Here is a 6223-nt window from a genome sequence, read left to right as displayed (position 1 = left end):
AAATTAAATTTTATTAATTTTAATGAAAATTTACAGATTTTGGATTTCCATTCATTCATTGTTGCACTATTTTCTCTACCACCCCCCCAGTTCATTCCTCTTTTGCCCCCCCTTGAAAGTCTGTTTTAATTGTCCCATTGCCACAGTGCTTGTCAAAACCAATTCTGATTAATCTCCTTTGTCAGTGTGTCCTTTGCCATTCCATATCACTCCTCCCTGAGAGACTTCACCCTGATTCATAAGGAAAAGGGGATGGCATATTCTCTTAGCTACTTCCTGCTGAAAAGGGATGCTGTAGGTTTCACGGTGAAGGTCTTCTCTCACTACTCTAAAGGGCCCCTTTGGCAATAGGAAACACGTAAACTATTGTGGAGATCGATTTTGAATTTAGATGCACTGTTATCAATTGTACTTAGCCATACATGTTCATATCCTTGAAGATGTATCATGGAAGTGTTACAGTCTAGAAGACACAAATTTAACTAACAAGTTAAAAGTACATGAGTCAAAAATTGAAAGCAATAATATTCCAAGTAGAGGTTCCAACAGTGCCACAAATCAAGTTACAGAGGGAAGGTAGTTCTTAAAAGAAAAGACTTATTGACTAGCACTTTGTCTATTATAGTATAAAGGTTAGGAACCACAAGATGTAGAGGTTCAACTACATTTATTCTTCTTAAGTTCTGGACCAAATTCCATCTACCACTGGGTTGTTTTACAGCTCACAAGTCCTCATGTAAGGCAGAGGTGAAGTAAGAAACTGCTTAAGAGGTTTTCCATCAACTCCAACAACTGAGAAATAGTGAGAAGAGTTGGGATCTCAGAAGGCTTTTAGAACCAAATAATAGGCTCTTGTGTCCAGGAGAAAATGAATATACTTACCAGTAATGTTAATGGTCACCCACAGCTCTTCTGGGAGAATCTAAATTGTTGAAGTGTCTCCTTTGTTTCCATCTGGGAGCTGGGGCCTGTCAGTCCTGTCAGCCACGAGGACCTGTGGACCGCCCTTGGCCATGTGTCCTTCAGATCCTTAAAGCAAGTGAGTGGGAGCTTCCTCTCTACTCCCTTGCCTATCTGTGGCTCTTGTCTGTGACACTGTGGATCACCTTTTTTGAAAATGGGAATAAATGTGGATCTCTTTCAGTCAGTTGGCCAGACAGCTGTCCTCCAAATTTCCTGGCATAGACTGGTGAGCACGTCTAGGGCTGCATCTGTGAGTTGATATATGTCAGTAAGTATCCCATAAATTCCTGTGACTTTATTTTTTTGTCAATGCCTTCAGTGCAGCTTTGACTTCTTCCTTCATTACCATTGGCTCTTGTTCATATAGTACATCCTGAAATTTTTTAGTGTCAGTCACTTCTTTTTGGTACAGTGACTCTGTGCATTCCCTCCACTTCCTTTTGCTGGTTCCTGGATCACTCAACACATTGCCCATTGCAGCCTTCAGTACTCCAACACCAGGCTTAAATATTTTAGTTCTCCCAGCTAGAGAAATGCAGAGTTCTTCTTTCCCACCTCTCCCCGCTTCAGCTTTCTGCACATTCCATTTTAATACTTGACTTTGTCCTCTCAAGCTTTCCTTTGAAATCTTATGTTGAGCTCTTTTACATCAGCATCTTCTCCCTTTGTTTTGGCCTCATGATGCTCTAGTGCAATGTTGAGTCTCTTCTGATATCTATTTGGGGTGGTTTTTATTTCCCTCCTCTGCCTTTGTAATGACCTTTTGCTTTCTTCATAGATGATATCACTGATGTCATCCTACAACTCACCTGTCTTCAATCACTGATGTTCAAAGCATCAAACTTTTTCTTAAAATGAGTTTTAAATTCAAGTGCAATAGGCTCAAGATCATATTTTGGCTCTCAAGAGTTTATTCTAATTACCTCCATACTCAATTTAAACTTGTAGATGAATAACGGAGTCTGTTCCCTCGCCCACTCCTGGCCTGGTTTTAACTGCTGACACTGTGATTTTCTAGTGATTCCTTCCACAGATGTAGTCAATCTGATTCCTATGCAGTCCATCAGGTAAGCTCCATGTGTGGAGTTGCCACTTGCGTTTTTTTAAAAAGAACCATTTGTGACGAATAAATCATTGAACATACAAATTCGATCATTCTATTTCAAACCTCATTTCTGTCACCAAGTCCATACTTTTTGACTACTATTCCTTCTTCATTGTTTCCAGCTTTAGCATTCCAGTCACCAATTATCATTAACACATCTTTATTGAATGTTTGGCCAATTTCAGACTGCAAGATTTGGTAAACAGTTTCCATTTCGTCCCTTTGGCTTTAGTCATAGGAACATATATTTGAAAAATAGTCATATTAACAGGTCTTTCTTTTATGTTAATATTCTATCAGTCATGACACTGTATTTCAGGGTGTTGTCATTGTTGATTGCTTTTGAGTCAAGTATAACTCATAGTGACCCTGTGAACAAAAGATCTAAAGTCTCTCTACAACTATCAATATTTATCAAAATTCATAGAGTTTCCAGAGGCATGTTATTTAGGGAATGGATGCTGCTCCTGCATATTTGAGCTCTGGTGGCCTAATGGCAAGAAGCTGTGCTGCAATCCTAAAGGTACACAATTTGAGGCCACTAGCTGCTCCAAGGAAGAAGGATGGGCAATGTCCTCCCATGCCATTAGCTGCATCCCAATACCTGCAGATGGTCAGCTATGGGTCAGTTCTGACTATATTTTACACAACAATTTCAGAAGAGAACTTGAAATTATCTTCTTAACTATGAACACAACACTATTCTTCCTCTGTTTTTCATTCCCAGCTTAGTATACCATGTGATTATCTGATTCCAAGTGGCCAAAGTTAATCTCTCTCATCTCACTAATGCCTAGATTGTCGATGTACATTTCATTTTTCACAACTTCTAATTTTCCAACATTCATGTTCCATGTCCCAATTATAAAAGGATGCTTGCCATTCATTTTCCTCATTTTAGTTGACTTCCAGTGTGGACTCTACCTCTAATACAACAACTATCTGTGTTCATCTAGTGTCCATAGTGTTCTCAGAGGCTTGTTATTTAAGAAGTGGATGGCCAATTCTGCTTCCTAGTCTGTCATTATCTGGGAGCGCTACTAAGACTTATCCACCATGGGTGACCCTTGTGGCATTTGATGCACCAGTGGCTTAGCTTTAATCATCACAGCAATCCACAAGTTACTGTCAGTGCAACAAATTGACAGACAGCTGCTCTGCTAATTACAACAATGAATTTCCCCAATACAACAAAAACATTAGTGTTGTACTTCTAGTAGCAAATAAGGCATAAGAATATCATCTTACCAGATGCAGTTGAAGCCTGCAGAGATGTGACAGAACTTGCTCCTGGGAAGGTGTTGAAGTGTTCTGGTTTAGACTCACGCCTAGCATGCTGGGGTAATGTCTCAGATGTGGATATTAAGGTCGTATGGTTAGACCTGCATGGGCCCAAGGGCCCAAAAGGCTAGTGATCTAAAAGGTCTGACTTCTGGGCTGAAGATGCCCCAAATAAAAGGGCCTGGCAACAAAAGAGCTCCTGATCAAAAAAGTCAGACTTCTGGGTCAAAGATGCCCCAAATATGAGTCCCCAGGCACCAAGAGGCTGCTGATTTTTTTTTTTTTAAGAAAGAGCCAAACTTCTGTGTTGTAGCTGATTTAAATAGGAGGCCCAGACTAGAAAGGAGCTGTTGCTCAAAGAAAAGCCTGACTTCTAGATCACAGCTAGTTTAAATAAGAGCCCCCAGTCAGTAAAGGCTGTTGATCAAAAAGGCCCAACTTCAAGTTAAAGATGCCCCAAACACAAGGCCCCAGCAACCATAGAACTGCAGATCAAATTTTATAAAAACCCAACTTCTGGGTCAAAAATGTCCCAAATATGAGGCCCCAGCAACTAAAATGCTGCTGGTCAAAAAAAATGCCCTACTTCTGGGTCAAAGACACCACAAATATGAGGCCAAAACAACTAAAGGGCTGCTGATAAAGGGGGAAAAAAGCCTGACTTCTGGGTTGAAGACACCCCAAATATGAGGCCCAAACCACCAAAGGGCTGCAGATGTTTTAAAAAGCCCAACTTCTGAGTCACAGTTGGTTTAAATTAGAAAAAAAAAGATATGACAATTTCTAAAATTGCCAATAAAAGCAATAAAAATATGACAATTTCAAAAATAGAGAAGTTACTTGAGAAAAGAACACCTTTCTCTAATTGCCATAAAGCTTCTATCTGTGCTAGGAGTAGTCCTGGTCCACAGGTAGGCTTTATCTGATCAATAAAACATTTTAAAAAGTGGATTGGAATGGACTAAGAAAGGCCAAAAGATCTCTAATACCCTCTACCGCCCTATACTAACTTTTTATCTCTATCAGTTCCCACTTCAAAAAGTGATCCAACAAAATGTGGAAATTATCAAACAAGATCATCAACTGAACACTCCAAGTAAAATCTTGCTGAAGATTATTTAAAAATGTCTAGTCCACTATCAAGGACCTCTCCTAAATACTAAGGAGGATTGGTGTAATTCTGAAGACTAAGGTGTACCTGTGCTGGCCATAGTCTTTTCAACCACTTGCTATGCACCTAAGGGCTAGACAGAAGAATCAATGTCTTTGAGTTGTGCTATTGGAGAAGAGTATAGAATATCTCATGGACTACCAAAAAAACAAAAAGAATATGTCTTAGAAGAAGTGTAACCACAGTGCCCCTTGGAGTTAAGGATGGAGAAGCTTCATCTCACGTATTTTGGGTATGTTGTTTAGAACGGGTGTAAAAAGAGCACTGTCCCTGTCAATAGCATGAACACAAAACCAATTCCCAAAAGGTTGGGCACGTGCCTCACATTTTCACGCTTCTTTCTTCTCATCTCAACATCAATCTTACTGCTTTATTGGGTCCAAAATCCAAAGCTCTCAGACCACACAAAACCATAATGGAGAAATCAGAAGGCTAACATTCAGGCTAGTAGCCAAACAGTCTATCATAGCTCAGCCCTGAGCCTCGTGCCTTTAGACTAGTGTTACAAAGTTCTCAGTCCCGTCAGCATTGGCTCTCCCCTCTCATCCTGTCCCCCAACCCTCAGTTGTCCAACAAACTTGGGTAAACGGTCTCAGCTTAGCTCTGGTTCTGTCTGTGGAGTGTAGCAGCAGTCAGTTCCATCTCATGTTGGCTCTCTGGTCTTCCGCTTCAGCTACTACAGATATTGCTCTGGTCATAAAGGACAAAATACCTTCACTTGAAGCTGCTGCTGCTGCTGCTGCTTCTTTACTGGTGGGGAAGATTTCTTCCACTGCTGAGGGATCGCTCGATTTAATGGTGAGACTAGACATTCCCCTTGTGAACTGCTGAGATAACCAGTCCCCTGTGGACAGGCTAACACACCCTATTCACATATTTCTGCCCATTCACATGGCAAAGTCAAGTTTAGTAGCTAGAAGAGGGTTTTGAATAATAACCTCCCTCCCCCAAAGTTATTCCTTGGAAAGGAACATCATGCTTGGAAAGGTAGAAGGTCAACAGAAGAGAGGCAGACTCCAAGATGGATGGACAAACTGATGATACAACTGGCTCGAGTATGGCTGAGGTTCTGAGAATGGTACAGGGTAAGATAGGATTCAGATCTGTTATTCACAGGGTTGTGATGAGTCATACTAACTTTGACAGCACACAACAAAGGAGGGAAACTTTTCTTCTTTCTCTTCTTCAGAAGCCTCAGTAAATGTCTCCTTAGCTCCTACTGCAGGTATCCACTCATATCTGAGCAAGGGAAGCTTGATCAATGGAAATAATTAATGAGAATGTTCAGGCTCTGCAACAAGGTCACCTTTCTCACTGAAAATCTTGTGTAGTCATAATTAAATTGTATCACTGCTGTATAAACCTTTACTGAAAATGCATAAAATATTATTTTTAAAAAAGGTAAAACTTCAAAGCAGAACATGAGAGGTTTGCATTTCGAAGCAGGAGTGGCACCCACTTCCTAAAAAACATGCTTCCAGAAACTTTATGACCTTTGATAAATGTTGATGGTTGTAGAGGGGCTTCAGGCCTTTTGTTCTTGGAGTTGCTATGAGTCGTGCTCAACCCAAAGGCAATCAACAACAGTGGTTAATGAGGGAGTGCCAGTGGTTTAGTTTAAGGAGCTGTGCACCCAGCCTTAAGTCTTAAGGTCCAAGTCCACAAGCTGCTCTGAAGGAGAGATGGGCAATCTCCTCCCACGC

Source organism: Elephantulus edwardii, unplaced genomic scaffold, assembly GCF_000299155.1.
Source record: "Elephantulus edwardii isolate Elephantulus edwardi_28Jun2011 unplaced genomic scaffold, EleEdw1.0 scaffold00035, whole genome shotgun sequence".
In the NCBI taxonomy this organism is placed as follows: domain Eukaryota; kingdom Metazoa; phylum Chordata; class Mammalia; order Macroscelidea; family Macroscelididae; genus Elephantulus; species Elephantulus edwardii.
Note: the sequence above shows the minus strand (reverse complement) of the source record.